We start from the raw sequence: 25992 nt of genomic DNA on the forward strand, positions 1-25992 counted from the left end.
GCAAATTGTGATTGCAGCCATGAAATTAAAAGATGCTTGCTCCTTGGAAGGTAAGTTGTGACCAACCTAGACAGCATATTAAAAAACAGAGACATTACTTTGCCAACAAAGGTCCATCTAGTCAAAGCTATGGTTTTTCCAGTGGTCATGTATGGATGTGAGAGTTGGACTATAAAGAAAGCTGAGTGTCGAAGAATTGATGCTTTTGAACTGTGGTGTTGGAGAAGACTCTTGAGAGTCCCTTGGACTGCAAGGAGATCCAACCAGTCCATCCTAAAGGAGATCAATCCTGGGTGTTCATTGGAAGGACTGATGCTGAAGCTGAAACTCCAGTACTTTGGCCACCTCATGTGTAGAGTTGACTCATTGGAAAAGACCCTGATGCTGGGAGGGATTGGGGGCAGGAGGAGAAGGGGATGACAGAGGATGAGATGGCTGGATGACATCACCGACTCGATGGGCATGAGTTTGAGTGGACTCGGGGAGTTGGTGATGGACAGGGAGGCCTGGCGTGCTGCGATTCATGGGGTCACAAAGAGTCGGACACGACTGAGCGACTGAACTGAACTGAACTGAAGTGAAGGGCAGCCGCCTCTGTTCCAGACTATGGAAAGTATAATGACATAGAATGCCTAGTAACAACCTTCAAGGCATCCTTGATTGGATTGTGTGGGTACCAAATGAATGGAAAAAACATTTATTGGTTAATAAATGTTGACCACACCTGACACAGTTTTTCTGAGTTAGGCTCATACTCTACAGACAGTTAGTTGTGCATTCTTCTTTGACCACTTTGTTATAAGTTTCTCTCAGATGATTGAAAATCTTCATAAATATCATTTTCAATGACTACTGCATCTAACCATGCCCAACATCTAACCATGCCCAACACTTTTCCACAAAAGCTGCCCTGGAAGATGGTGAAGCTTGCACTCAAGCCAGTACATGGAGTTGATAACCGGAAATATTCTACAGCTACTTGGAAACATTGGAAAACAGATCAAATTGAAACATCCCCAGGAAAGTTTGGGGGCTGCTGTGTATGAACCAGAGTCTCAACCCAATAATCGTCTCTTAAGTTTGTGGTTAACAGCAAAGTCTCTGAAGCCAGACTGCCTGAATGGAGATAAATATGAAAAAATGAGGGTGAGAGACTTGAGGATAAATCTTCATCCCTTGCTCTTCCTTCTATATCTGATCTCCATGACCTTTTGGAGGGCCCACCCAAGGTGTATCCTCCACAGTTAATTAACTCTGGAGGCTTAGGTCTGAGCTCTGCCTTCACCTTCACCCTCCCCCAGGTGGGCAGGGAGATCCTCCCAGACCAAGTTAGGTGCTCAGGAAGGGTCAGCCACAATCAGGAACAGTCAGCAACCCAGAACCCACTGCACCATGAGTGTCTCTGCACTGAGCCTCACCAGAGCCCTGGGCGGTGTCTCTGGGCTTCTGCAGGTGGTCTCTCTGCTCAGCCTGGTTCTACTTCTGCTCAAGGTGATACAGTTCTACCTGCGCAGACAGTGGCTGCTCAAAGTATTTCATCAGTTCCCTTCTCCTCCTTCCCACTGGCTCTGTGGGCACAGCTTGAAGGTAGGATGGAGCAGGATGGGGGAGTGGGAGGAAAGGGAGGGCCAGGGCTCTAGGGCATGGGCATGGTCAGTTAGTTCATGGGACAAAGCCTCGCTGTGTGACCAGCACTTGACCTCATGAAAGAACCCATCTAACCTCTCAGGTCTTGGCTACTCACCCTGTCCAGGGAGCTCACTCCTCCCGGGACCTGTGCTGGTATCCTCGGGTCTGTCAGACATTCTTCCTTAGGGAGATCTCAGGCTGTTCTGGAAGCCCTGCCTCTTGAGGACAATGGCTATTCCTTCCTGAGTCTCCCCACTCTCCAGGCTGAGCACCTTCAGCTGTCCTCCTAGAACAGGCTTCCAGATGCTTCCCTGCCCATTCCTCAATCCCACCCACCCTGCCTGGTCCTGAGCTTGCCTGGGAGCACAGATGTCAGTCTGATGGATCAGCCCTGTTGGTTCGCTGTGTGTGGAGACAACACACAGGAATCTAAGATGGTGTCAGGTCACAGGAAATGAGGCTCACCTCCTCGGTGGTGGTGAAATCAGGGGTAGGACAAAACCAGCTCGATTTGCTTGAGGCTGAGGGATTTTTCAAGGCTGATGATTTCAATGCAAAAACTAGTATCTGAATTGCATGAGTGAGATTTCCAGGATGGTGCCAGGTAAGGAGTACTGGCAACTGAGTTGCAACATTAAACAGAATCTGTTTACCTCTCAGCTCCCATCCTCCAAAGCCCTGGACTGTGAGCTCTATGGGGCTGAGGATATGATCCCCATCCTGTTCGCTAGTACCCAGCACAGAGCCTGACACAAAGGAATGCTTGGCCCAGGGTGTGTGGAGTGACAGAAAGGAGCTGCTTGCTTGCTGGTGAGGGACAGTGCCTACCAGGTAGCTCTGTTAGCCCTGATCGGAGAGGATGGCACAGGACGAGGTGAGGGACCACATGGAGAGGGGCTCATTAATGGTGGTGGGCTGAACAAATCTTAGGAGGCAGGGTATTGCAGGGAGCCGAAGCTTCTATTTCTCAAAGAATGAGGCCAAGCAATTTTCAGCAGAGTAGAGCCAAAGACAGAGGAAATAATATCAACTCCAGAGAGGTAACCAAAACTCAGTTTGTTCATGCAAGTTGTTGTACTAAAGACTTCCCACTTATTTATTGATTCAAGGTAATTGTTACCTTTTGTTTGATGCAGTTGTCACCTTTCTGATCTAGGACTTGATATAAGGAACAACCGAAATTTCCTCCAACGACTTTCTCGTCATACTAACGGTCATTGGATGATATGTAGTTTCAGTAAGTAGATGGTTTCTATTTACATAACTAATATTCCTCAGGGTGTTGAATCATCTCTCAACTGCTGCTGGTCTAACAGATATTGCAGCCAAATTTTTCTTACTCTTCTAATATGGTCTGAGATTTCCATTTATTCAATACCTCTGTTACTGGCTAAGTTAGGAATGCCACAGTAATTAGGTTGAAGCTAGTCTTTCAGACCAGATGACACGTGACAAAGTGACAAAGAGGGGCAGTTAAGCACATGGGCTCTGGTGCTAAGTCACCTAGATTCGTATCTCACCTCTGTCACACACTTTAAACACCCATTCTACACCTCAGTTTCCTCATCTGTAATACAGGATGACGATGGTACTTACAGTATTTAAGTGAAGTACTATACAATCTTAGAATGGTGCCTGGCACAGAGCAAAGGCCACAGGTATACTCACTCTAATTTGTACGAATTTAAAATAACATTAATTCCTGTGAAGGACAAACATTTTGGAGGTTCAACAAACTCACTGCATTAAATAGGGATATAGGGATGAAATCCAACAATAAGAAAAGGGGAACTAACAACTTTGTGATTCAAATAGCCCCAAACTGCTCCATCTTTCCTCATGTTCTCCATCCTATCTCAGATGTACCTGCCATGCCAACAGAGCCCACACACCGGACAATTGCATTATCAGATGGCATTATTACTTGTCCACCTACTCACCTTGTGTCTCTCTTTGGGGAAATTCCTTTGTGGCTACAGTTCCCAGAAGCCACCAGGAGAGGACATTCCACGGAAGCCCTGCCTATACCAGCCTGGAGGCCAGATGGCACTGGGTTTTTGCCAACAGGGTCAACACCACGGCCACCATGGGCACCATGCCTCTATGAGAGTCTCAACTGGCTCTGGACAGACATGCTCAAGACAGATGGCAGCCCCAGCCAGGTGACAGGTGGGCTCATAGACCAGTGGGCATCAGGATGACCCTGAGAGGAGAATGGACAGGTAGAACATAGTTTGACTTCTTGCCCAGGGGCAGGATTTGGGTAGCTGACTGGTAATAAGAAAGGAAGCATGCTCCTGTGTAGAAATAGGACCCCCTCACCCTTGCCAGGGCCCCTACTAGCCAGTCCAGAGGAGATCCAAGAAAACTAGGTAATACAGCTGGGGAGGAAAGAGGTTCCCACTGATCAGTCCCTGCACAGGACTAATAAAGCAGGGTAGCCCCAGTGAAGGACAAGATCTGGGAGAACAGAGAAGCCCCCATAATGTGCTCAAGCAGGACGTGTCTCAGTTTAGGGCAAGATTGTCAGCCCCCACTAGAATAGGAGCTCCTTGATGGCAAGGATTTTGTCATTCACTGCTGAATCTCAAGCTCCTAGGATGGCAATTGACCCAAAGTAAGTACTCAACACATAGGTATCAAATAAATGAATAACTGAGTGCATCTAACCACCTACTCATTGATGTACTTGACATTCACTGTGGTGGAAACATTATGGGATGTCTGCCCAGCTCACTTGCTCTGAGATCTCATCCTTCACAGAGGGTAGGCCTTTGAAGGCCTATTCACCCCCAGCCACAGTTGATTGTAGCAAGTGAACACCTTGGCCATGATATTAGAATCAGAGTCTTGGAATAGGATTCAACAGGTCCCCTCAGGCTTAATGGTGGCAAAATGGGGAAATGTGCCAACCCCAGAAGGGTAGACATTCCCTTCTCCCCTGCCCAGACCCAGCTGTGCAAGGACAGAGATTGTGTCTGTTGATTCATGACTGTATCACCAACACCTATAAAGTGTTTGGTTCAAGGTAGAGGCTCCATAGACACTTGCAGAGGGATGGTTGCATGGATGTAAAGAGAGAAAGAATGGGAGATGCAGTCCTGGCAGCCCTCCAGTCCCTGGTTCTCCCCTTCCACACCCTGGCTGCCCCTGCCCTTGGGCTCTGTGAGACATCCCTGAGCCCTAGCTTTATTTTTGGGCTTCCCTCTTTCTTGCATTTGTTCTGATTCTATCTGACACTTGCAACCAGAATTTTCTATTAAAACTCACTCATCACTCCTACATGCACTCATTCCTTCTTCATGAACTTATTGTTCTTTGAAACTTTGAAAAGTGAGGCATAATCCCTATGAATATGCTCTATGCTAGCTCTGAAAACACAGGAATGACAGATATTAAAGGGAAGTTTGTCAACATGCTACCCATCAAGTTGCGTCTATGGCCGTACCACCCTGAACATGCCTGATCTCATCTGATCTCAGAAGCTAAGCTGAGTCGGGCCAGATTAGCACTTGGAAGGGAGGACGTTGAGTTGAAATGTGACAATATAGTCACCCAAGGAGCCTTGGGAACCCTGGAGTGGGACATCTTGGGGTCAGCAGGTTTGGGTTTAAATGGAGTTCACCTGGGTATATATTCTTTACATGGGTTTCCTCATTCTTCAGTGAGACAGAATCAAGTAATAATCTCTCCCTTATATAGGTTTGCCTTGAATATTACATATTGGGTTGGCCAAAAAGTTCCTTTGGGGTTTTCTCTACCATCTTATGGAAAACCCGAATGAACTTTTCAGCCAACCCTATACTTGTAATAGGGCTTTGCAGGTGGCACTAGTGGTAAAGAACCTGCCTGCCAGTGCAATAGATAGAAGATACGTGGGTTCATTTCCTGGGTCAGGAAAATCCCCTGGAGGAGTGCATGACAACCCACTTCAGTTTTCTTACTTGGAGAATCCTGTTGACAGAGAAACCGGCAGACTCCAGTCCGTAAGGTCACAGACAGTCAGATGTGACTGAAGCGACTTAGCACACATACATGCATACTTGTTATAGCGTGTAAATGCTCAGTTGCTTAGTCATGTCTGACTCTTTGGACTGTAGCTCACCAGGTTCCTCTGCCCATGGAATTCTCCAGGCAAGAATTTTGGAGTGGGTTGCCATTTCCTTCTCCAGGGGATCTTCCCAACCCAGGGATGGAACCCACATCCCTAGCATCTCTTGCATTCACTGGTGGATTCTTTACCTCTAGTGCCACCTGGGAAACCCTGATAGTGTATAAGGCCAGCCACAAAGTACCACTAACTGGATGACTGAAACAAAATAATTTAGCTTCTCACAGTTCTAGAGACAGGAGCTGAAAATCAAGTTGGCTTATTTCTTCAGCAGGTGCAGGAAGCACCTGTTCCAGGACTCTCTCCTGGTAAAGATGGTAAATCATATCTTTTCCATAGGTCTCTTTACTTCATCTTGTTTCTCTGAATGTCTGTCTCTGTGTCTGCATTTTCCCTGTTATACAAAGACACCAGTCACATTGGATTTGGGTGTACCTAATGACCTCACTTAAACTTAATTTGTTGTTATTCAGTCGCTCAGTCGTGTCCGACTCTTTGTGATCCCATAGACTGCAGTATGCCAGGCTTCCCTGTTCTTCATTATCTCCTGGAGTTTGCTCAGACTCATGTCCATCGAGTCAGTGATGCCATCCAACCATCTTATCCTCTGTTTCCCTCTTTTCCTCTTGCCCTCAGTCTTTCCTGGGGTCAGGGTCTTTTCCAATAAGTCAATTCTTCACATCAAGTGGCCAAAGTATTAGAGCTCAGCTTCAGCATCAGTCCTTCCAATGAATATTCAAGGTTGATTTCCTTTAGGATTGACTGGTTTGATCTCCTTGCTGTCCAAAGGACTCTCAACAGTCTTCTCCAGTGCAGTTAACCAGTACACCATGGAATCCATTGTTAAACACTTATCAAGCACCTACTATGTTTAAGATTCTAAAGGCAGTTCTGGGTAAGGGCCTATAAAGGATCCAACTGGAAGCCAGGATTGGGCCTTAGGCCAAGTCACTACAAGAGAGCAGGTCTTAATGACTGAGGCTGGATGCATGAGACAAGTGCTCGGGCCTGGTGCACTGGGAAGACCCAGAGGAATCTGGTGGAGAGGGAGGTGGGAGGGGGGATCGGGATGGGGAATACATGTAAATCCATGGCTGATTCATGTCAATGTATGGCAGAAACAACTACAATATTGTAAAGCAATTAGCCTCCAACTAATAAAAATAAATGAAAAAAAAAAAAAAAAAAGAGAGAGAGAGAGCAGGAATCCAGATCAGATCCCAGCTTCTCAGAAGCAGTTCCAAAGTCCTAAATAGCTGCTGATAGATCCAGAACTATTTCCGTATTTTTGTCCTGTCGCCAGCACTGCTCCCATCACTGATCCTAAAGGGAACACTTTACTGATTGATCTTACCCTCTGTTATGATTCTCAAAGGAAAAGGAGCTACAAGAGCTACTGAAAAGGGTAGAGGAATTCCCCTGTGCCTATCCTCGCTGGATGTGGGGGGACGATGTTCACCTTGTTGTCTATGACCCTGACTACATGAAGGTGGTCCTGGGGAGATCTGGCGAGTACAAAACATGATCTCAGCTGAAGTCTCTTTTCCATTGTGTACATCCTCCTGGGTCTGAAATTCCAGAAGAGACTGGTAGTTCAGTCATCAATACCCAAGCTCATTACCATCCAAACACCCAGGCCACATTCCAGTATAAGAACAACATTGTTCATTTACTCTAAACTTGAAACAGCTGGTTGAGACTGCGTATTTTCCTTCTTTCTCCCTTAACCCTATTGAGATAATGTTTATGTAAATAGTCCCAGATCTAAAAGACAATTTTTTATCTACTCTGACTTGCATTTGCCTATCCTGGGTCATGGGATGGCTATACCATTGTATATTGCAGGAAAATCACAGGTTTTTGTCTTACTCTGTGGCACTAAACAGAGCCTATATTTCTTGCCCATTCACTGTGTTAGTCTGGCTGGTGTTCTGCTGCTGGAACACTGAGTCTGCCTTCCTAGACCCACAGTGATGATCAGGATATAGAGAGTCAGGGATGGGAGGCAAGTGGAAGGTGGCTTGAGACAGACTGCCATCTGACAAGCAGCAGGAAGGGAAGGCAACCAGTGGTCTGGAACACAGCTACTCTGGGGGCTGCCTGCCTTGTTTGGTCCAGTCCACTTTCCTGTTATGCTTTCCTTACCTTTCAGACCCTAAGCCTGAAGATAAGTACAGATTCTTGGTCCCCTGGATTGGTAAGTACATCTAAACTAGTACTCTGATACATTCCCAGTTAGGTTTACCAAGAATTGACTTTCTGACTCACAGAGAACAACAAGTGCCAAGCACCCTGTCATCATCCACATCTCTGAATCAAGCTTCATTTCTCTTCTTCCAATAAAACCCTCATCCTTCGTAATGGTGCGGAGAAGTTCAGCCTCTTCCACATTGCTTCTCAGTCCTTTCCAATGTTTGCAGCCTGACTTCTAGATAAGTCCTTTATGGCCTGCCCCCCTACTTTTATCGACCTCTATCTCACTGCTGTCATAATCAAATCCTATGGACAGACATATTGGAAATTTACATTCCTGAAATATACTATATATATTATATTCTATATATACAAATAGAAAATATGGCCTTTTCTACCTTTGTCCATGATGTGCCTTCTCCTGACACCCTTGGTTCCCCAGTTGTACCCAGTTACTCCACACTCCCTGACTCCCATACACACCCATCTGTGGTTCAGGGACAGGTTTGCTGCTGTTGGAGGGGCAGACGTGGTCCCAGCACCGGCAGATGCTGACCCCAGCCTTCCATTATGACATCCTGAAGCCCTACCTGGGTCTCATGGCCAACTCTGTCTGAGGGATGCTGGTGAGTTCATCCCTGGTCACCTGAACGTGCTCACATCCAACACAGCTGGCAAAGTCCGCTCTTGGATACTTGTGTCCTTACACATCAATCAGACACAGCCTCCCAGAATGGTACATTCATAACTTAATATGAGACAGCCCTCTCCAAACCTGGATTGGACAGAGGAGCATGCAGGCATCAGCTTGGATCCACAATTTGCTCCTCAACAAGGGGAAACAGAGCCTTGGTGTATTCAGGGTCTACTCTTCTCCCATCTCCACATCTTCAACACAGTGGAATAGAGCAGGAGTCATGCCCCTCAAAAGCAGCCCAAGGTGCCCCTGGCTGGTTTGGGCAATGACAGTTTCAGGGGTAGGGTAGATATCCCAGGATGCCACTCAGGTGGGCTCTGGTATGGGGCCCAGGAGTTCTGCATGGAGTTGAGCTCTTCATGGGAGAAAATGGGACAAAGTCTACATTCACAGAGCTGAGTCCTATTGCATGACCACCAATTAGGATTTTGATTTCTCACCAACTGGTCTCAGCTAACGCTCAATGAATGAAAGGAAAGGAAGTCTTTGATGTCCCTTTCTTGGAGGCACTAGTACTGTACTCTTATTCTCTATCTTGCCTTGAGAGATTTGCTTACCAGTCTTGGACATCACCTGATTAGGTCCAATATCAGGACACAAAATATTTCCCCTATGTCTCCTGAGAAATGATGCATTTTGGCCTTCAAAAAGTTGTTTATTATCATAATTTATAAAATTCAGAACTAGTTCAGAATATTATGAAAGAATATGACTAATTATATAACAAAAATTCTGAGAAAATAAGCATCACTTTACATATCCCTGTGTGTTACAGCCCCCAGTTGCTAAAACATAATCACTTAGAAACTGAGGAAATCTCATCTGACAGTGTAGAGACAGAAAGAAAGCCTGGCCTTGGCAGCACAGGCCTTCTGGGGGAGTAGAGCAGGGTCCATGTCACTCTCCCTCCACAGGACAAGTGGGAGGACTTCGTCAGCCAGGACTCATGTCTGGAGATCCTTGGAGACATCTCCTTGATGACCCTGGACACCATTATGAAGTGCGCCTGCAGCCACCAGGGCAGCATCAGGAATGACAGGTCAGTAACAGCCTTTCAAGAGCAGGGTCCTGTTCTCATCAGCTGGGGAAGACTTACCTGAGAGGCAGGAAGAGCAGCAGGGATGCTTATCAGCACAAAAAGTAACATTCTGCAGAGAGACATGGACCACAGTCAAGTCCCTGATCACAACAAAGGGAGAAGCCTGGGCCCTCAGGACACTTGTAAATACTGAGGGTTTCAGAGGCTAAGACAGAAATGGCAATGCCTCAGTGCTGCCTGTCCCCACTGACTGAGGAATCCTCTACCCAGAGACCCACTCCCTCTCCAGGTCAGAAGCTCCCTCAACTCCAGTCTCTTCTGCACCCTCTCCCTTTCAGGAATTCCCAGTCCTACATCCAGGCCATCAGGGACCTCAACAATCTGTTTTTTTCCTGAGTGAGGAATGCTTTCTACCAGAATGACCTCATCTACAGGCTGACCCCTGAAGGCCGCTGGAACCACCAGGCCTGCCAGCTCGCCCATCAACACACAGGTTCTCCTCCTTCCCGTGGGCTGCTCCCCCACATTCATCAGGCTCATGTGAAAGGGCCTGACCTTGACCTTTCAGGCAGAGTCCAGACTCCTGCCTCCTCTTCAGGAACTGGCACACATGCACCTGTTGCAGGGACTGGGAACCCCGAGGTCAGGGTGTCAGGTGTTGTGTAGGGATTTACAGGAGTCACCAGGTTGCTGATGACTGAGTGAGACCCCTCCCAGCAGCATTCAGGCAGAGTCTCCACGGGCTGTGTTACTGTGGGAATTGCTGCCTGGAGTAGATGACGCTGGAGCTCTCAATCCTTATGTGCTCACCCAGTCCCACCCACCTCATCCACCTGGCACCCAGATTGGGCCTGAGGGGCAGATGGGGCTATGGTGGGTGCTGCATCTGGGCCCCCAGAATCCTCAGTTCTGGCTGGGAACTATTGTTCTGAGACAGATGCAGTGATCAAGGAGAGGAAGGCTCGCCTGCAGAAGGAGGGAGAGCTGGAGAAGGTGAGGAGCAGGAGGCACTTGGACTTCCTGGACATCCTCCTCTTTGCCAGAGTGAGTGTGGGCAGGAGAGGCCTGAGCCTTTGGGCAGAAGCACACAGGAAGGGCAGACCCTGCACTCTGGCCCTGCCTCCACAGATGGAGAATGGGAGCAGCTTGTCTGACAAGGACCTCTGTGCCGAGGTGGACACGTTCATGTTTGGGGGTCATGACACCACAGCCAGTGGCATCTCCTGGATCTTCTATGCTCTAGCCTCCCACCCTGGGCATCAGCAGAGGTGATGGGAAGAGATCCAGAGCCTCCTGGGAGATGGAGCCTCCATCACCTGGTGAGTGTTCAGGAGATGGAAGAACCCTGTCCCACCTGAGCTAGAGAGAATCCCTGGTTGTCCTGTCCTGTCTGCTCTCAGATGGGCTTCCTTTCAGGGGCAACCTGGACCAGATGCCCTACACCACCATGTGCATCAAGGAGGCCATGAGACTCTATCCACCAGTGCCAATCATTAGCAGAAGTCTTAGCAAGCCCATCACCTTCCCTGATGGACACTCCTTACCTGCAGGTATGAACTTCACCTCACCACTCACCTAAGCACTCTGTAGGAGTTGTAGACTCCTACAGCACGTTGTAGACCAGAAATCCACATTTGCTTTCTCAGTTGTGGGATGACATGACTACTGTATCTACCTTAAGGTAATTATTTACTCTGTAGTTAGGATAAGGTGTGTGAAATGCTTGACACAGAACTTGAACACAGCAAAAGCTCAATGGGCAAATGCTCGCTCCTGAATGTGGTCTTGTAATAGAGCTTAAAATTCTAATTCCTTGCGATGCGAAGGCTTCAGAGAAAAGCAGACAGAAGCAGGGGAGGCGTGGCTCTTCCATATGGTGTCTAAGTAAAAGAGGGAGCTCAGAAACTCCACTGCCATGGGTCAGATGGTTCAGTCTCTGAGGAGCCCTCTGACGGATGGCAGAGAACAGCTGATGATGAGGTCTGAGAGCCCTGCCATGGCTGGAGGCCACCCACTGGCTCACTTCACAGTGGGTCTGAATCCCAGTACTGTTTCCTCCTAGTTGTGGGATAGTAGACCCAACCCTTAACCTCTCTGAGGCTCAGGTGCTTCATCTGCACCTGAGGTTATGAGTGCCTTCCTTGAGGGCTATGTGAGGATTGAGTTAATTCACACTCCCCAAGGGTCAGGATGGCACTTGATAAATGTGAGTTGTCTTATGATTTGGTCCCAAAGGTAAGTCTCTAATTCTTTTTTCTCTTTTTAACTTTTTATTTTATTTTGGAGTTTAGCTGATTGACAATGTTGTGATAATTTCAGGTTGATAGCAAATAGACTCAGACATACACATATATGCATCCATTCTCCCCGAAACTCCCATCCCATGAAGGCTGCCATGTAACATTGAACAGAGATCCCTGTATAAGCCTTTTTAAACATGGTTACCTCCTCCTAATCCATGCTCATGTGCTTTGTCATGCCCAGTCCATCTGTCTTGCAAGAGCATCATTTCATTCAGAGTGATGGAGGGTGGTTCTCATGGTGGCTCCCAGGATTTTTGTGCTGACACCTGCCCCCTGCTACATGGGGACCATCAGGCTTTTCTCTCTCCCTTACTCACAGGAATCAAAGTTGCCCTCTCCTTTTATGGACTTCACCACAACCCAAAGGTGTGGCCGAACCCAGAGGTACAATGGCCGTGGAAGAAGGGGATGGGATGCTCTCTCCACACCAACCCCTCCTCCTGCTTCTGCTTTGAGATTCCTGTCCCCTGGTGGATTGGGGCAAGATGTTTGATCCCATCTGTCCTGGTCCAGATGCTCTCTCTGCAGGTGTTTGACCCATCTCGGTTTGTACCGGGTTCTAATCAACACAGCCATGCTTTCCTGCCCTTCTCAGGAGGATCCAGGTGAGGCCTCTGTACTTGGGACAGTGGGTGTCATTGGGTGCCACTCAATGTGTGTGACTGTCTACGTTTACATGTGGTGCATGTAGTTATGCCTTTTATGTTGGTGAGCTGGGATAGAAGTGTGTGTCCTCTGTTCAAAAGACAAATGGCTATTAGGGCAGACCACAGACTACCCACAGCTCTTTCTCAATGGCTGGCAACATTTTAATGTTGTTTAAAAGTTTAGTGTTTCGTAATGTTTTCTTCACTGTAAGATGATGACTCTACAAAATGAGAATTACTCACTAAATGTTAAATTTCATGTCATCCATTTCGATTGTCAAAATTTAAAGGGTGGATTTTTTTTATCCTACATCTTCTCAGTCACACCTTTTCTACTTACATCACCATTCTCCATCATGTTGAATCTTGAGTAGTTTGCATGTTTCCATTTTTAGATGCCCTACCTGTCTTAACTATTGAAGCCAGACACTGGAAAAGTTATGGCAGCCTTTCAAGAAAGTTTGATACCAATGTGTGTCACTTTGTTTTCTGGTCTGTCCAAAAGACGTCTTGACAGCACACTAACGTCTGAAACACATGACAGTTTCACCAGTTGTCAAAACTTTTCCTGTGATCTGGGATTATTTTTCATGATACTATACTTTGATTCCAATAGTCCAAGCTGGCAAAAGTATAGAAAGGAGACAGTCAAGTGCTTTTGAGAGAAAAATCCACTAATTTGAATAGGACACATGTTCCTGGCATGTAAAATATACAGCATACTTGAAAGAGCTGTGAGCTAGGCAAAAGCGCTCTCTATCAGCTGCTGGAAAAATCCTCCCAGGTTACTAGAATCCTCCCCTGACATACTAGCTTCCATAAACTTAGAGTTCTTAGTAGAAATAAGTTTCTTTCTGAATCTACAATTCTGTGAAATTTTCAGTTAGTGAATCAACCTTCCCAGAACAGGTTTGAGTCAAACTGTCTTCCAGAATTTTCTCTAGGATTTGGTTTGTGCCAGGATCCAGTCCTTCCTTGTAGACATATCTACATGTCCTGTGACTGCCATTCAAGGACAAGAAGTACTAGGTAGCTCAATTCCTAGGTCAGAATTAATATTTACTTTTACTCCATCTTTAAAAGATTCAATTAACTTTATTTAAATACAAAACTATTGAGACTGTCTCTGTATGTTGGGAATCCTGGGCTAGGAGTTGGGGACACTGAGACAGAAGACTTTGTCCCTGACTTCAAGAGCTCACCATCAAGAAACAAATACTCTGGCAATTCCCTGGTGGTCTCATGGTTAGAACTCTGTGTTTTTACTGCAGAGGGCCCAGATTCAATCCTTGGTCAGGGAACTAAAACCCCACGAGCCAAATGGAATGGTCAAAAAAAAAAAAAATAAAAACACCTCTATTCAAGACAGATGTCATTCCTTCTTTCTTTCTTTCACTCAATCACACATTCATTCATTCATTGAGCAGACTGTGGAAGGTTCCATGTTCCTGGCACCAACCTGGGACAGGACACAAGTGATGTGTCCTTGGGTTAATACTAATGGCATTTGGGGTCCAGGGAAGAAGAGTGTGGTCAGCAGAGGGATGAGGACAGGTGTTCACTGGATTGAACCTTGAGCCTGTGGCTGAAGGAGGTGTGGGGAAGGGATCTTAAGAGGAGCTGAGTGAGGAAGAGGAGCTGGACAGACCCTAGATAAGTGAGGAGCAACCCAGAGAGGGTTGTGATGCAACTGAAGCACTGGGAATTTTCCTGCCTGTGATGGGGAACATAGCAGGCCTGGAGATGCTGTGACTTTAGAAGAGGAAGAAGAAGCAGGGAGACTGAAAAGGACAGCTGAGGAGCCCAAGGGATGGTTAATGGGTCATTTCTGGATTAGAATGAGAAGGTTCCAGAGGCACATTGAATGAGGACCTGAGGGGACACAGGAGGCCAGATCATCAACTGGGAGGCAAATGGTCCAGCAGGTTCAGGGTCACTAACCTGTGACCTCTCCAGGAAACCTCCCTGTTGCCATTTAGACTTCCTTAGACAACAATCCTGTCTTGTCCTGTATGGAAATTCGGGTCCTTGTGTTTCCCCATACATGACAAGGACCTGAGATATGACCTACCCAACCCCCTACACTGCCCTGCCTTGCCTGAAACCAGAAACTGCCTGTGGGCCAGTGAACAAAGTTCTAATTCACATTTCCTGATTCACTAGACTTGACTCTGTGACTTAGGAGTGCTGACCCTCACCAACAGGATTTTCTAGTGAGAGAAGAAGTAGGAGTTAGGAGTCCTTAGAGAGATGGGCTTTGTCAAAGGTCACAGGGAGAGGGTGGACCAAGGTTTGGGTGGCAAGTTTAGTGTGACTAGTAAGAAAGGGATCAGGGATTGGCCACAAGGAAGACAGCTCTGAATATCCTGTTTCTGGTCAGTGGCCAATGCCTACCCAGCTCAGAACAGGATTTGAGACGACTTCTCATTTCATTTTCCCTCCTGGGCCCAGGAACTGCATCGGGAAGCAGTTTGCTATGAATGAGATGAAGGTGGCTGTGGCCCTGACCTTGCTTCGTTTTGAGTTGTCACCGGATCCCTCCAGGGTTCCCTGCCTTATGCCAGGAATTGTGCTGAAGTCCAAAGGGGATCCACCTGCAACTCAGGAGTCTCACTTAAGATCTGCAAGGACAAGGACAAGCTGTGAGGGACTCTTTCCTGCCATCTTATCTTCGTATTGCTCTCCTCTGGCTGCCTCTCTGCTGACTTCCCTCTTTCCACCTGCTTGGCTGCCAGTTCATTTCAACTGTCTCCTGCCCATCAGACTCTCTCACCCATTCTCAGGCTTCTTACTTCTTTTTTTATTCCCTTCTCCTACTCACCTGTATCTCTGACTGTCCACCTAACCCTTCATTACCTGCCCTACTCCAGCCTGTATGCCCTCTCCCTGTTTTTTTTCTTTCTGCCTGTCTGCCCTGTATTAGTTTCTTCTTCCTGCTACAAGAATTTACCAGGAATCTAGTGACATACAACAACACAAAATCATAATCTGATAGTTTAGGAGATCACAAATCTGAGGTTGATTTAACTCAGCCACTACCAAGGTGTTGAGGAACTCAAGGGAGAATCTCTCTTTGTGCATTCTCAGCTTCTAGAAGTTTGCTCTTTAGCTCTTCAGTGAGTGGATTAAGCTCCCCAAGATTATGAAGGGAATCTCCTTTTCTTGAATTCAATGGGTTGTAAATGTTAATTATATCTTCAAAATCTTCACAACAACAGCTAGACTTTGGTTTAATTGATTACCTGCACCTACAGCCTATTCAAGTTGACACATAAAAGCAGACAATACATCCCACCCCTTCCACCCGGCATTCCTATATATCCCTTTAAACCATACTTAATCTGCAAATAAAGTCATACTTCTGCCAACAATCCTGTGTATAACTGAAAGATGTTTCACTCTTTCCCCTCAAGACAAAGGAAAGTCATTGGTTGGTGGTCACTCTTCTCCCTGATATCCTGGAATTTAATGCTGTGTGGTTAACTGTTATTACTATATCTCATGTTATATGTTAAGGGAATGAGAAAAGGAAGAAAAAAAACTAATACAAATGTGTACACACAGTCATATTCATAACAAAATAAGGAAGAAATACTCATAATAATTACTGCCCTCATTTCTGTAACTGGTCACATGGTCAAGAAAGTGAAAGTGTTAGTTACTCAGTCGTGTTCAACTGCTTATGACCCCAAGGACTGTAGCCACCCAGGCTTCCCTGTCCATGGAATTCTCCAGGCAAGAATACTGGAGTGGGTAGCCATTCCCTTCTCCAGAGAATCTTCCTGACCCAGGGATTGAACCCAGGTCTCCTGTGTTGCAAGCAGATTCTCTCTCTTTTTTTTTGCAAGCAGATTCTTTACATGTGGTCATAACTATATTATAACTACCTTCTTCCACCACCCTCTCCATGTTGTTTTTGCCCTCAGAAAGCACATCAGCTGGTCATGGTTCTTCACCTGGTGAGATGACTTAAAGGTTTATTCTTTAAAGAGCTGGACCATAACTAGCCTGCCTGAATTGCATTGTGGCATTTTTCTATTTACATTAATGAGCAGGCATGATATTGGGTTGGCCAATAAGTTCATTCAGATTTTTCCATTAAATGGGATGGAAAAACCCTAATGAACTTTTTAGGCAACCCAATAGTTTTAAAGGGTCACCCAAAATATCACCTCTATTCTGGACATACTCCTCTTTACCTTCATTAGTAAGGAACCTACCAATTTCACTTCAGTATTCAGTATCAATCCAGTACAGAAACTGCCTTTGATACAAAGGCACTAGGAGCCTAAAGTGGCCAGATGACAGTCTTAATTTCAATTCAGTGTTACCATTGTTGTGTTTCTGAATGGAAGCCTCTCTCCCTTTAGAACTAAGACATCTAGGCTAACAGAACATTAGGTTGCAGGGACAAGAAGCAAACATTTTGCTAATACAATCACTTCACACTATAATAATTATGAAAGGCACCACTTCTATTTCCATCCCTTAATTCCTGGACATGTGAATCTTGGCAATGGAAGAGACAGCATTATGTTCATAGAAGCATGACTCACAGTTGCTAAGACGTGGAAGCAACCTATGTCCATTACAGATGAATGGAAAAAGATGTTCTGTATATACATTGAAATATTACTCAGACATGAAAAGAATGAAAGAACACCATTTGTGGTAACATGGATCAACCTAGAGATAATCATAGTAAATGAAGGAAGTCAGACAGAGGAAGCAAGTATTATATGATATAACTTATATGTGGAATCAAAAAACCCAATACAAATGAACTTGCTTACAAAACAGAAATGGACTCACAGACATAGAAATAAACATATGGCTACCAAGGAGAAAGAGAGAAAGGAATAAATTAGGAGTATGGGATTAACAGATACACACTACTATATATAAAGTAGACAAATAATAATAATTTACTGTATAGCACAGGGAACTTTATTCAATATCTTCTGATAATAATGGAGAAGAATCTGAAAAGGAATATATATATATATATATATATACACACACACATATATCTGAATCATTTTGCTGTACACCTAAAACTAACACAATATTGCAAATCAACTAAAGGGCAATAAAAAATAACAAATAGCACCATATACTGGCCATTAATTTATAGCATATACAATCTCCTGAAGAACCTTACCTCAGATATGCAAGCTATTGCCACCTAGCTGGTGCTGTATACCCAAAACCATCCTAAAATTATTTTTTTGGTTCTGGAATGCATCACTGGTAAAGAAGATGGAGCTAAACTTAGGGGCAGCTAAACTTAGCTAAATGCTAGCTAAACATTAAAGTTTCCAACTTCACTGGTATCTTCCCATATGTCCCCATTCCAATTTCATGTTCCCATTACTTTCCAATAAATGCTCACACTTTGGCAGAAGATTGGGAAGTCAATTTGCATTTAATTCAGACACTGAAAGGATGAGACTCTGGATTTAGTTTTCACATATCTCAGCCCTGGTTGAGGCCCTGTGGTTACAGGAAACAAAGGTTTCTCTCAGGTCAGGCTGAGAATCTTTCTGGTCATTTATATATAGTTTGGGCTGGGAATTTGAATCCCCCACCTCAACCATTTCCTTCGGTACTTTCTCTGGTACAGCTAGGAACAACCAGCCGATCTTACTAAACTCTTTAATTTGACTATAAAGTTCTAAGATATCAAATATATGGTCATCAGAATCTTGATTTTTATAAAAACTTGGTTAGTAACATCCAATGATGATGTTTTGTGTATCTTTATTTAAAATCCTAAAAGATGATGCTCTTAAAGGATGGCACTAAGGTTTCCTGGGAGCGATCCTAAGATGGCAGAGGAATAGGATAGGGAGACCACTTTCTCCCCCACAAATTCATCAGATGATCATCTGAATGCTGAACAAATTCCACAAAACAACTTCTGAATGCTGGTGGAGGACACCAGGCACCCAGAAAGGCAGCCCATTCTCTTTGATAGGAGGTAGGACAAAACATAAAAGATAAAAAGAGAGACAAAAGAGTTACAGACAGAGACCTGTCCCGGGGAGGGAGTTATAAAGGAGGAGAAGTTTCCAAACACCAGGAAACCCTCTCACCAATGGGTCTGTGGGGAGTTGGAATCTCAGAGGGCAACAGAACTGGGAGGGAAAAAAAAAACCCAACAAATTACATGCCTAACCGCAACTCCTAGCAGAGAAGTAGCCCAGATGCTCGCGTCTGCCAGCAGCTAGTGGGGGCTGAACAGGGAGGCACAGGTGGGAGCTAACATGAGATAGAAACCCAAACTGTGGGAGAGCCAGAGAGAGAAAAAAAAGAAAAGAGAAAGAGAGAACTTGCCCATGAAAAGCTCTAACCTAAGGCACTGCTGGGCCTGCTCACAGAACAAAGGACTGAGCGAATATCAGAGGAGAGCTAGCTGGCTGTGGACCAGCCCCTCCCCCTGCGAGAGGTAGAGAGGCAGGCAGGCGACAGCCAGAGCCAGAAGGCGAGGGGCAATCTCTGCCCCAGAGCCGGCATCCTCTACCAAACTGTGAGCAGGCTCCCAGTTACTAACCAAGTCTTCCTGGGATCCTGAACAGTTGACATCTGCCAGGAGGGTCGCAGTCAGAGATCAGCTCCCCAGAGGAGATGCATGGCACACTTGAGATGGTGCTCCTGCTGCACACCCTGGAAACCGAGCTACTGGGACCAGGGAAGTGATAAGACACATTGCCCAGCTGCAAGAGCGCGCTTTCCAAGCACCTGGTCGCCTGAGCTGCTCTGGCCTAGGAAGGGCACAAAACGCAGGCCCAACTGAGTCTGTGCCTTTGTGGAGTGCCCAAGAACCTGAACCTGAGCAGCTTAGGCCTGGAAAGTGCATGCAACCCAGGGCCCGCTTTAGACAGTTCCCCTGCAGAGCAACCTGGAACCTGAGCATTGTAGACCGGGAAAGCACACACGTCATGAGTGGGGGCAAACCCAGTGTGGCCCAGACACTGTGAGCCCTGCCCCCACACACCAGTGATCTTTGTTTGTGGTGTTTCTCCCTCCCCACAGCACAACTGAACAAGTTACCCTAAATAAGTGACTGCCTTCAACCCCTTGTGTCAGGGCGGAAATTAGACACTGAGGAGACTTGCAAACAGAGGAAGCCAAAATAAACAAAGAAGAGGTAACCACTTTGGAAGTGACAGGTGCAACAGATTAAAACCCTGTAGTTAGCACTGACTACATTGGAAGGGGCCTATAGACCTTAAGAAGAAGTATAAGCTGGAACAAGGCGCTGTCTGAAACTGAACTGACCCCACACTGCCCTCAACAGCTCCAGAGAAATTCCTGGATATATTTTACTATTATCATTTAAAATATTTTTTGAACTTTTAAGTTCTTTATTACTCCAGTGGTCATGTATGGATGTGAGAGTTGGACTGTGAAGAAAGCTGAGCACTGAAGAATTGATGCTTCTGAACTGTGGTGCTGGAGAAGACTCTTGAGAGTCCCTTGGACTGCAAGGAGATCCAACCAGTCCATCCTAAAGGAGATCAGTCCTGGGTGTTCATTGGAAGGACTGATGCTGAAGCTGAAACTCCAGTACTTTGGCCACCTCATGTGAAGAGTTGACTCATTGGAAAAGACCCTGATGCTGGGAGGGATTGGGGGCAGGAGGAGAAGGGACGACAGAGGATGAGATGGCTGGATGACATCACCGACTCGATGGGCATGAGTTTGAGTAAACTCCAGGAGTTGGTGATGGACAGGGAAGCCTGGTGTGCTGCGATTCATGGGGTCGCAAAGAGTTGGAAACTACTGAGTGACTGAACTTAACTGAACTGATTACCTTGCAAAAAAAAAAAAAAAACCTATTTTTAAAGCAAATTTCATATATATATTTTTATAATTTTTGTGGTTTTGTTTTGTTTCTTTCATATTGTATATTTGAGAGTCTAACCTCTATTCTAGATTTTTAATCTTTGTTTTTTGGTATTTGTTATCAATTTTGTACCTTTAAGCATCCAATCTTCAGTACCCATTTTTACTTAGGAGTGTGACTACTGGCTCGATTGCTCTCTCCCCCTTTTGACTCTTCTTTTTCTCCCCCAGGTCACCTCTATTTCCTCCCTCCCCCTTCTCTTCTCTACCCAACTCTGGGAATCTCTTTGGGTGTTCTGGGCTGTAGAGAACACTTAGGGAACTGATTACTGGCTAGATCTGTCTCTCTCCTTTTGACTCCCCCTCTTCTCCTCCTGGTCACCTCTATCTCCTTCCTGTCTCTTCTCTTCTCCATGTAACTCAGTGAACCTCTCTGGGTGTCCCTCACTGTGGAGAACCTTTTCACCATTAACCTAGATAGTTTATCTAGGTGCTGTATAGATGGATAAGTCTTGGGGCTACTGTAAGAATAAGACTGAAAGCCAGAAGTAGGAGGCTTAAATCCAAAACTTGAGAACACCAGAAAACTCCTTACTCTAGGAAACATTAATCGATAAGAGCTCATCCAAAAGTCTCCATACCTACACTGAAACAAAGCTCCACCCAAGAGCCAACAAGTTCCAGAGCAAGACATACCAAGCTAATTCTCCAACATTGTGGGAACATAACCCTAAGCATTAAAATACAGGCGGCCAAAAGTCACACCAAACCCATAGACACCTCAAAACTCACTACTGGACCCTTCATGGCACTCTAGGAGAGGAGATCCAGCTCCACCCACCAGAACACCGACACAAGCTTCCTTAATCAGGAAACCTTGACAAGACACTTGTCCAATCCCACCCACAGGGAGGAGCCTCCACAATAAAGAAGAACCACAAACTTCCAGCATACAGAAATGCCACCCCAAACACAGCAATCTAAACAAGATGAGAAGGAAGAGAAATATACAACAGATAAAGGAACATGATAAATTCCCATGAAACCAAACAAAAGAGGAGGAGATAGGGAATCTACCTGAAAAAGAATTCAGAATGATGATAGTAAAAACGATCCAAAATCTTGAAAACAAAATGGAGTTACAGATAAATAGTCTGGAGACAAGGATTGAGAAGATGCAAGAAATGTTTAACCAGGACCTAGAAAAAATAAAAAAGAGTCAATCAATAATGAATAATGCAATAACTGAGATCAAAAACAATCTGGAGGGAACCAACAGTACAATAACTGAGGCAGAAGATAGGATAAGTGAGGTGGAAGATAGAATGGTGGAAATAAGTGAAGCAGAGGGGAAAAAAGAAAAAAGAATTCAAAGAAATGAGGACAACCTCAAAGACCTCTAGGACAAGGTCAAACACCCCAACATTCGAATCATAGGAGCACCAGAAGAAGAAGACAAAAAGAAAGGCAATGAGAAAATATATGAGGAGATAATAGTTGAAAACTTCCCTAAAATGGAGAAGGAAATAGCCATCCAAGTCCAAGAAACGCAGAGAGTCCCAAACAGGATAAACCCAAGGCAAAACACCCCAAGGCACATATTAATCAAATTAACGAAGATCAAACACAAAAAACAAATATTAAAAGCAGCAAGGGAAAAGCAACAATAACACACAAGGGGATTCCCATAAGGATAACAGCTGATCTTTCAATAAACACTCTTCAGGCCAGAAGGAAATGGCAGGATATTCTTAAAGTGATGAAAGAGAAAAGCCTACAACCCAGATTACTGTACCCAGCAAGGATCTCATTCAAATATGAAGGAGAAATCAAAAGCTTTACAGACAACCAAAATTTGAGAGAATTCAGCATCACCAAACCAGCTCTTCAACAAATGCTAAAGGATCTTCTCTAGATAGGAAACACAGAAAAGGTTGTATAAACTCGAACCCAAAACAACAAAGTAGATGGCAATGGGATCATACTTATCAATAATTACCCTAAATGTAAATCGGTTGAATGCCCCAACCAAAAGACAAAGACTGGCTGGATGGATACAAAAACAAGACCCCTATATATGCTGTCTACAAGAGACCCACCTCAAAATAAGGGACACATACAGACTGAAAGTGAAGGGCTGGAAAAATATATTTCATGCAAATGGAGATCAAAAGAAAGCAGTAGTAGCAATACTCATATCAGATAAAATAGACTTTGAAACAAAGGCTGTGAAAAGAGACAAAGAAGGACACTATATAATGATCAAAGGATGAATCCAAGAAGAAGATATAACAATTATAAATATATATGCATCCAACATAGGAGCACCACAATATGTAAGGCAAATGCTAACAAGTATGGAAGGGGAAATTACCAGTAACACAATAATAGTGGGAGACTTTAATGCCCCACTCACACCTATGGACGGATCAACTAAACAGAAAGTTAGCAAAGAAACAAAAACTTAATGATACAATGGTCCAGTTAGACCTAATTGATATCTACAGGACACTTCACCCCAAAAACAATGAATTTCACTTTTTTTCAAGTGCACACGGTAACTTCTCCAGGATAGATCACATCCTGGGCCATAAATCTAGCCTTGGTAAATTAAAAAAAAGTTGAAATCATTCCAAGCATCTTTTCTGATCACAATGTGGTAAGATTAGATGTCAACTACAGGAAAAAAAAAAAAAACTATTAAAAACACAAACATAAGGAGGCTAAACATCATGTTTCTGAATAACCAATAAATCATAGAAGAAATTTAAAAAATCAATCAAAATATGCATAGAAATCAACGAAAATGAAAACACAACAACCCAAAACCTATGGGATTCAGTAAAAGCAGTGGTAAGGAGAAGGGTCATAGCAATGCAAGCTTACCTCAAGAAACAAGAGAAAAATCAAATAAATAACCTAGCTCTACACCTAAAGCAACTAGAAAAAGAAGAAATGAAGAACCCCACGGTTAGTAGAAGGAAAGAAGTCATAAAAATTAGGTCAGAAATAAATGAAAAAGAGACAAAGGAGACCATAGCAAAAATCAACAAAGCTAAAAGCGGGTTCTTTGAGAAGATAAATAAAATAGACAAACCATTAGCTAGACTCATCAAGAAAAAAAGGGAGAAGAATCAAATCAACAAAATTAGAAATGAAGATGGAGAAATCACAACAGACAACACAGAAATTCAAAGGATCATAAGAAACTATTATCAGCAGCTAGATGCCAATAAAGTATTCAAATGGAAGAAATGGATGAGTTCTTAGAAAAGTATAACTTTCCATAACTGAACTAGGAAGAAATAGAAAATCTTAACAGACCCATCACAAGCACTTAAATTGAAACTGTAATCAGAAATCTTTCAACAAACAAAAGCCCAGGACCAGACGGCTTCACAACTGAATTCTACCAAAAATTTAGAGAAGAGATAACACCTATCCTATTCAAACTCTTCTAGAAAATTGCAGAGGAAGGTAAACTTCCAAACTCATTCTATGAGGCCACCATCACCCCAATATCAAAACCAGACAAAGATGCTGCAAAAAAAGAAAATTACAGGCCAATATCACTGATGAACATAGATACAAAAATCCTTTTAAAAATTCTAGCAAACAGAATCCAACAACATATTAAAAAGATCATAGAGGGATGCAAGGATTCTTCAACATTAGCAAATCAATCAATGTGATACACCACATTAACAAATTGAAAGATAGAAATCATATGATTATCTCAATAAATGCAGAGAAAGGCTTTGACAAAATTCAACATCCATTTATGATAAAAACACTCCAGAAAGCAGGCATAGAAGGAACATACCTCAACATAACAAAAGCCATATATGATAAACTCACAACAATCATTATCCTCAATGGTGAAAAATTAGAAGCATTTCCCTTAAAGTCAGGAACAAGACAAGGGTGCCCACTCTCACCACTACTATTCAACATAGTGTTGGAAGTTTTAGCCATAGTAACCAGAGAAGAAATAGAAATAAAAGGAATCCAGATTGGAAAAGAAGAAGTAAAACTCTCACTGTTTGCAGATGACGTGATCCTCACATAGAAAACCCTAAAGACTCCACCAGAAAATTTCTAGAGCTAATCAATGAATACAGTAAAGTTGCAGGATGTAAAATTAACACAAAGAAATCCCTTGCATTCCTATACACTAAAAATGAGAAAACAGAAAGAGAAATTAAGGAAACAATTCCATTCACCACTGCAACAAAAAGAATAAACTACTTAGGAATAAATCTACCTAAAGAAACAAAAGACCTATATATAGAAAACTATAAAACACTGATGGAAGAAATCAAAGATGAGACAAATAGATGGAGATATATACCATGTTCATAGATCAGAACAATCAATATAGTGAAAACGAGCATACTACCCAAAGCAATAAGTAGATTCAATGCACTCCCTATCAAGGTACCAACAGTATTTTTCAGAGAACTAGAACAAATACCTTCACAATTAGTATGGAAATACAAAAACCTCGAATAGCCAAAGTAATCTTGAGAAAGAAGAATGGAATTGGAGGAATTAACCTGCTTGATTTCAGATTATACTACAAAGCTACAGTCATCAAGACAGTATGGTACTGGCACAAAGACAGAAATATAGATCAATGGAACAAAATAGAAAGCCCAGAGATAAACCCACGCACCTATGGACACCTAATCTTTGACAAAGGAGGCAAGACTATACAGTGGAGAAAAGACAATCTCTTTAACAAGTGGTGTTGGGAAAACTGGTCAACCACTTGTAAAAGAATGAAACTAGAACACTTTCTAACACCATACACAAAAATAAACTCAAAATGGATTAAAGATCTAAATGTAAGACCAGAAACTATAAACTTCTAGAGGAAAACATAGGCAAAACACTCTCTGACATAAATCACAGCAGGATCCTCTATGACCCATCTCCCAGAGTAATGGAAATAAAAGCAAAAAAAAAAAAAAAAAAATGGGACCTAATTAAACTAAAAGTCTTTTGCACAAGGAAGGAAACTATAAGCAAGGTGAAAAGACAGCCCTCAGATTGGGAGAAAATAATAGCAAATGAAGCAACTGACAAAGAATTAATCTAAAAAATATACAAGCAGTGCCTGCAGCTCAATTCCAGAAAAATAAATGACCCAATCACAAAATGGGCCAAAGAACTAAACAGATATTTCTCCAAAGAAGACATACAGATGGCTAGCAAACACATGAAAAGATGCTCAACATCACTCATTATCATAGAAATGCAAATCAAAACCACAAGGAGGTACCATCTCACACCAGTCAGAATGGCTGCTATCAAAAAGTCTACAAACAATAAATGCTGGAGAGAAAAGGGAACCCTCTTACACTGTTGGTGGGAATGCAAACTAGTACAGCCACAATGGAGAACTGTGTGGAGATTCCTTAAAAAACTGGAAACAAAACTGCCATACTACCCAGCAATCCCACTCCTGGGTATACACACCAAGGAAACCAGAATTGAAAGAGACACGTGTACCCCAATGTTCA

The 25992-nt window shown here is 43.9% G+C and overlaps 1 pseudogene; it reads left to right on the top strand.

The window, feature by feature from the left end:
- The first annotated feature begins 1392 nt into the window (after positions 1–1392).
- LOC133040323 (cytochrome P450 4A25-like) lies at positions 1393–12581 on the top strand (annotated as a pseudogene).
- Positions 12582–25992: the final 13411 nt, after the last annotated feature.

Source organism: Dama dama, chromosome 20 (assembly GCF_033118175.1).
Source record: "Dama dama isolate Ldn47 chromosome 20, ASM3311817v1, whole genome shotgun sequence".
Classification (NCBI taxonomy): Eukaryota; Metazoa; Chordata; class Mammalia; order Artiodactyla; family Cervidae; genus Dama; species Dama dama.